Genomic DNA, 8,108 nt, shown 5'->3' on the forward strand with positions numbered 1-8,108 from the left:
ATTCTGGAATAGTCTCCATTATGGCTGCTAGATAATGCCACCTCTTGATTAAAATAAAGAGAAAAGGTGTGCTTGGATTTTATTAATGCTATATTTATGTAAGTATTAGAAAAGTAGAGGTATTAGATTTGACTTATGTTAAGAAAGGTAGAGGCAGATCTAAAAAGATTTGGTTAGAAAATATTAGAAATGATATTTCTTTATTAGATTTAAACGAAAATTTGACTTTTAATAGGTCACAATGGAGAAAAAAGGATTCATGTAGTCGACCCCACATAGTGGGATAAAGGCTTGTTGTTGTTGTTGTATATTTATATAGACTATATGATCTCTCTCTATTAATTAAGCAGTAAAAAAGAATATGATGAGGAGGTGATTCTGTTGATTCATTTTTACTATTTTTTTATCACGTTTTCTTACATACATAGAGCGTCTGCAGTTTTTTTGGCAATGAAGCTGCAAAGTAGTTTCTGTCTTTAACTGAGTTTATAGGCATTGCTGCCATCTCTTAAAGAACATGCTTGACTCACTTTTATTTTATTTTTCTTACATAGGATTTTTGAGATGAAGATGCTAGCCTCTAAATCTTAGTACCTAATCAACATTGCCTATAAATTAAATTAGTATTATTGAGGTTTTCTGTTTGGAAAATTCAGATTAAATTATTTTAGAAGGATTCAGAACCTTTAAGACTTCAGCTCATACTGAGGACCGAGTTCCATAGGTAAAACATCTCATTTAATCAATTCCAAAATGGACCATGTCAGTCTGAACTATCTTTTGAAGGACGGACTGTGAAGCATGAATAATTCTATTATTCAATACTTTTTTGTTCCGTAATTCTTGATAATCCTAGCGAGTGCATTATATATTAAACTTGTCAAACATTAGTTAAAAAGTTTTATATTTTAGCGGATTCCTCAATTCTAGTTAAAATTTATGACAAATAATATTCGCATGTTCAAAGTCAAATGCTCGATCTTTGCATAATATCTTTTGTTTAGCTTTAGATATTGTAACTACTTATTGTGTCAGATTATATATATAACAACAACAACATCAAACATTTATCCCACTACTTGTGGTTGGCTACATGAATCCATTTTTTTTATTGTATCTTGTTGATGCATCCAAAAAATAGCAAAAAATAAGAAGATGCTAAGGTTGCAAACTCTAGACACTACAAGATTGCCACAAAACAAGACTTCCTTACAATATAGCTTAAACATACACATAACAAACTTACTATTAATAAAGTTTAGAGAAGAAGGATGCAATTGGAAGGGTACTGTGGAGAGAAGAAAGAGATTAGAAACCGAGACGAATTATAAGAAGAGAGGAGGTAGAAGTGGATAGCTCGCAAGCTATTTGAAACCCATATGTTTCATGCTCCAAAAATTCATCTCAAATCTATCTAAAAATAGCATAAAACAACCCTCTCTAAATAGGGAAAAAGAATCCAAATGGCCCCCAAAAGGTGCCGCCCAAGCGTCCAATAGGAATAGCCTGATTTTATGGAAAATATCCAAGAAAAAGGCACGGCCATCCCAGGAACCAAACAACCAGAAAACCAACAACTAATACAGGATCCGAACAACCCAAAAAACCAACAGCCAACCACCAAAAAGGTGCCGCCCTAAGCCTCCAATGGTAACAACCAAAGCATGAAAAATATCCAAGAGAGAGGCACGGCCAGTCAGTCAGAAAATCAGCCAAGCGAAATGGGCCAAGCCCAAAAGTAAAATTTCAGCCCAACAATAAATGCGCATTAAGGGAAAAAATTGAAATTTTTACCTACATCAATTCTTCCTTGGTGGAGAAATCTCATCACCTGATGAGATAGTTTATGGACTTCCAACTTGAGCAATTTGTGCCTTATCTAAATCCTTTTTCAAAGTAGCGCATTTCTTTTCGATCATCTCCTTTTCTCGTTCAAATTCAGATAGGAGATGAAGCTTCTTAGCTTCAAATTTCTCGGTGCTTAAATGCAGTTGTATTTGAATCTTGAGAAGCTCATTTTGTAGAGGATTAGAAAAATATGCTCAAGGTGGAATCCATTTTGTTATTGGAAGCATATCCTCAGGAATCCAAGGCATAGTTAGATGACTTTCTTGATTGCCTTCAACTTGTTGTTTGTTTTGACTTCTCATTTTTTTTAATTAAAAAAAGACGCTCACGATAACTTAGATTCTCTGATATCAAATTGATGCATCTAAAAAATAACAAAAAATAAGAAGATGCTAAGGTTGTAAACTCAAGACACTACAAGATTACCAAAAAAGAAGACTTCCTTATACTATAGCTTAAACACGCACAAAACAAACTTACTATTAATAAAGTTTAGAGAAGAATGATATAATTGGAAGAAATACCATGGAGAGACAAAGATATTAGAATCCGAGTCGAATTATAAGAAAAGAGGAGGTAGAAGAGGATAGCTCGCAAGCTATTCGAAATCCACATGTTTCATGCTCCAAAAATTCATCTCAAATCTATCTAAAAATAGCAACAAACAGCCCCCTATAAATAGGGAAATGGAATCCAAACAACCCCCAAAAGGTGCCGCCCAAGCCTCCAATAGGAACATCCATATTTTATGGGAAATATTCAAGAAAGAGGCACGACCAACCCAGGAACCAAACAACTAGAAAACCAATAGCTAGCATAGGATCCAAATAGCCCAAAAAACAAACAGCCAACCCTCAAAAAGGTGCTGCCCCAAGCCTCTAATAGGAGTAGCCAAAGCATGGAAAATATCCAAGAGAGAGGCATGACCAGTCAGCCAGAAAATCAGCCAAGGGAAAATGGGCCAAGCCCAAAAGTAAAATTTCAGCCCAACAATAAATGCCCATTAAGGGAAAACATTGAAACTTTTGCATACATCGCTTGTTAAGAGTCAAATTCTCATTTAAATCTAATAAAGAAAAATCATTTCTAATATTTTCTAACCAAGTCTTTTTAGGTCTACCTCTACCTTTCTTAACATAGGCCAAATCTATTACATTTATTCTCCTAACAGGATCATCGGAAGGCCGACATTTTACATGACCAAACCATCTAAGGTGACACTCTCTATTCTTATCTGTCACTGTAACTACTCCAACCTTTTTTTCGGACATGCTCATTTTGTATCCTGTCTCTAAGACTAAGTCCATCATCCACCTGAGCATCCTCATCTCAACAACACTTAACTTAATATTATGCTTCTTTTTTAATCGCCAACATTCTATGCCATAAAGCAATTGCAGGTTTCACCACCATCTTATAAAATTTTTCCTTAAGATTGAGTGGTACTTTTTTATCACACAACAAACTCAAAACATTCCTCCACTTTAACCATCCAACTTGAATTCTACTAATAATATCGCAATCTATTTCACCATCACTTTCAACAATAGATCCAAGATATCTAAAATGAGTAGACTTATTAATGACTTGATCGGTTAAAGTCACAAACTCCCCACTAGATCTATTACTATTAGAATTACACTCAATGTATTCAGTTTTAGATCTACTCAAACGAAAACTTTTAGACTCGAAGGTTGACCTCCATAATTCGAGTTTACCTTCAACTCCCTCTTTAGTCTTATCAACATGAAGAATATCATCATCAAAAAGCATACACCAAAGTGCATCCTCTTGTAAATGTCTAGTGAGAACATCCATGGCTAAAGCAAAAAGATAAGGGCTTATGGCTGATTCTTGATGTAATCCAACTGAAATAGGAAAATACTTGGGTCAAACCACCTTGTGTTTGAACACAAGTAACAACTCCTGCATACATATCCCTAATGACTTGAATATAAGCATTATTATCCCCTTTTTTTTCTAGAACTCTCCATAACACTTCTCTTGAAACTTTATCATATGCTTTCTCTAAATCAATAAATATAATATGTACATCCTCTTTAATCTCTCTAAACTTCTCCATCAACTCTCTCAATAAATGAATAGCTTCCATTGTAGATCTACCCGACATGAATCCAAATTGATTTTGAGAAACATTAGTATCACGTCATAACCTATGCTCCATAACTCTCTCCCAAAGTTTTAAATGTTGACACATCAACTTAATTCCTCTATAATTCACACGATCTTGTGCATCACTTTTATTCTTAAAAATAGGAATCAACACACTCATTCTCCACTCTTCCGACATCTTTTTAGTCTTCAAAATAATATTAAAAAGTTTAGTTAGCCAAGAAATTACTTCATCTCTCAAGCATTTTCACACCTTTATTGGAATATCATCAGGTCCATTAGTTTTTCCACACTTCATTTTCTTTAAAGCTTCTCTAACTTCAATTTTATTAAAGCGTCGATAAAAATAAAAAAATATATTTTTATTTAGAGTGCTAGGGTCACTAAAGTTAATCGTATTTTCACAATCTTTATTAAAAAACTTAGCAAAATATCTCATTCACCTTTTTTTGAATATTCTCTTCTAAAAAAGCACTTTTTGATCTTCATCCTTAATGCACTTCACTTGAACTAAATTCTTACTACTCCTATCTCTTTGTTTTCCTAACTTATACATATACATTTCTCCCTCTTTAGTATTTAATCTATTATATAAGTCATTAAAAACTAAAGCCTTTACAACGCAGATTACTTTCTTAGACTCCTTACATGCAACTTTATATCTTTCCTAATTTTCAATGTTTTTATATCTAAACCAATTATTATATTAATTCTTTTTATTTTTTATCTTTTCTTGCACATTTTGATTCCACCACCAACTATTATTATTTAGAGCTTTTCCTTTTGAAACTCTAAGCACATCCTTTGCAACTTTCTTAATATTACTGGCTACTTTATTCAACATAACATTCACTTCCTAATGCATAGAGAAAATTTTAAGATATTGAATCTTACTCTCAAAAAATTTTTGTTAGTGTTTTTTAAAAGCTCCCGTCCAATCTTAGAACAATGTTTTACTAAATTTTTTATATTCCGCCTCATCATCTTAAAATTTAATACTAATAAGTGATGTTTGGTACATAAACTTTCACTCGGAATAACTTTACAATCTTTGCAATCTAAACGATTTATTTTTCTTATAAGAAAATAATCAATTTGAGTTTTACTATATCCATTCTTATAAGTGATGAGATGCTCATCTTTTTTCTGAAATAAGATATTAGCAATTACAAAATCATAAGCTAGAGCAAAATCTAATATAGTCTTACTACCTTCATTAGTCACTTCAAACCCATAACCATTATGAATACTTTTAAAATCCTCTACCTATCTACCAACATATCCATTTAAATCTCCTCCAATAAAAAAACTCTTTCTTCAAGAGGATTCTTTTGAATTAATTCTTTTTAATCATTCTAAAATTTTAATTTTAAAAACATGTCCAAACCTACTTAAGGAGCATAAGCACTTATAATATTAATAATCTTAGTATCAATAATAATCTTCAAATCAATAATTATGTCTCAAATTATATCAATTTTTATAACATTATCCTTCAAACTTTTATCTATAATCACACTTACGCCATATTTAATTTTCTGAATGCATAAAATATTTATCTTCCTTTGAATCATGATATCAATTAATTTTATTAATTTGCCTGTAAGAAAACCTACATTCCAAGATCCAATTCATATTCTTGTTTTATGGACTAGCTTCTATGCCCACATCCATCCATGATGTGGGAACCCTTGATTATTTAACACTGCACCTGGGTGCTGATGCAATGACGCTTGCACACTTCTCGTTGTATTCAGGCCATACAACGCGTCGCTTCGTGGGAACGCCTTAGCATTAACACAATGTATTAATAATTCATGTCATGACTATTCAACAAGTTTTATGCTGGTTGCCGACTACCTAACGCAACCTTCACTTTTCTCGTCTAGAACTTGGGACCTGACAATGGCAGTGTTATTGTGTCAGATTATATAATATATATTATTCTTTCTGGTTATGCACACTAGTTTATAATGGTTGCGGTTGTGCACTGTATATTGTGGACTAGTAGGGCTTTTGAAATTATATTATATTTATGATTTATGTGTGCGTATTGCCAATACCCCTACCCTAATTTTTTCCGGACTTATATTTTCTTTATTTTCTTTGTGCAGCATGTTAATTTAATAGAGTTAAAGTTTCTAAAAAAATTATGAAAGTTTGGTCATATTCACTTTCATGTTTTTTTTTCCACATTCTTGAATTTCTTAGCCAAAATATTTTATAGATTAGGAAGTAAACAAGCTAAGATGATCTTGAGCCAATTAAGGCTTGTGCTTGAACTGATTCCGGTGCTTGCACATTGAGCTAAGCTTCATTTGGACTTGAAAATCATACTTGACCCCCTTAAAGATTGAACTCAGCACATTAGTATGATGAGCTTATCACTATAATGGGTTTAAGTTTTTAATGATTTGTCCTAGATTGGGTTGTAAAAGGCGATTGAGCAGACATGCTAGGGATGGATCGGCATGCTAGGGATGGATCGGTGAATATGGATGTGCAATGACTATTTTTTTAGTTGTTTGAAAATTTCTTTAAGGTAGATTGATGGCTCATCTTTTGGTTGATGATGGTGAGTTAGGGTAGTTGTTGATGATGAATGCCATGATTTTGAAGAATTGAGATTGGGATTCCAACAACAATGGTGACGACGACAATATTAAGCCTTTATCCCACTTTGTCGGATCGGCTCTCCATTGTGTCATGTTAAGAGTTCAATTTTCATTTAAATATAAGAAAGAAATGTCGTTTATAATATTTTATAACCAAGTCTTTTTATGTCTACCTCTACCTTTCTTAATTGAAGCCAAATCTAATACATCTACTCTCCTAACCGGGTCATTGAAAGGTCGCAGTTTTATGTGACTAAACCATTTAAGGCGAGTCTCTCTAATCTTATCTTCCACTAAAGCTACTACAACCTTTTCACTTATATGCTTGTTTCATATCCCGTTTCTAAGAGTAAAGCCACTCATCCACCTGAGCATCCCTATCTTTGTAATACTTAACTAAATATTATGTTTCTCTTTGAATGACTGACATTCTGCACCATAAAGCATTGCAGGTCTGACAACCATCTTATAGAATTTTTCCTTAAGTTTGAGGGAGACTTTTCTATCATACAACAAGCCCGATGCACTCCTCCCTTTAAGTATCCAACTTGAATTCTACTAATAACATTCCCATCTATTTCACCATCACTTTGAACAATAGACCAAAGATATCTACAATGTATACACTTATTAATGACTTGAATGCCCAAAATCACAATCCCCCCCACTAAATTTATTACTACTAAAATTACACTCCATATATTGACATTGGGATTCCAAATCTAATCAAAATTGTCATTTGCATTTGGTCTACAATTTTGATTTGTTTGATACATAGAACAAAAGGATTTTTTTTAGGTTTATAGAATGAGTATGACTTTGTGTCGTGTTGAGAAGATTGATGATTTTTTTTTTTGAATAATTTTGGAAGTTAAATAACATACTTCCTTGATATTTCATAGTTGTTAAAGACTTTATATTTCATGGTTTAAAGCTTCCTATGTGCAGATGCCCCAATGATTTACTGCCCCTCCCAATAATGAAAAATGCCTCTTTATAATATGGATGTCATGAGGCTCTATTTTAATGTATTAGGATGGCTCATTCTTTGCATGGAGATACGCTACTTTGTGCCTAGAGGAGATTTGATGGGGTGGTGGTCAGGGGTATGTTATGGAGGTAAACCTTGTTAATCTCTTATAGTTATTGTATAGTCTTTTGGTTGACGTCAACCTAATAGTTAGAATACTAGAGGTGATTTTTGGCCTTGTGTCTTGGTTGAGTCTTTGTTTTAATTTGGGAATCTTATTAGAAATTGAGTACCGTTACCCATGTTGGTGAACTCTATCATGGTTCCATGAATCCATCTTCTAACAATGGGTTTTTGACCTTACCATATGGATTCTGTCGTTTAAAGCCTCGAAGGCATGGCCATTATGGAACATGTGGGTTTTAGAGCATGGTTGTGTGAACTCCCACGTATAATGAATAATTTACGTAAATTAATTCATCAACGAAGGCGTATTTTTTTTTTACTCGAGAATCTTTATTTTTGCCTTTATAACTTTTAAC

Source organism: Dendrobium catenatum, unplaced genomic scaffold (genome assembly GCF_001605985.2).
Source record: "Dendrobium catenatum unplaced genomic scaffold, ASM160598v2 fragScaff_scaffold_1451, whole genome shotgun sequence".
NCBI lineage: Eukaryota > Viridiplantae > Streptophyta > Magnoliopsida > Asparagales > Orchidaceae > Dendrobium > Dendrobium catenatum.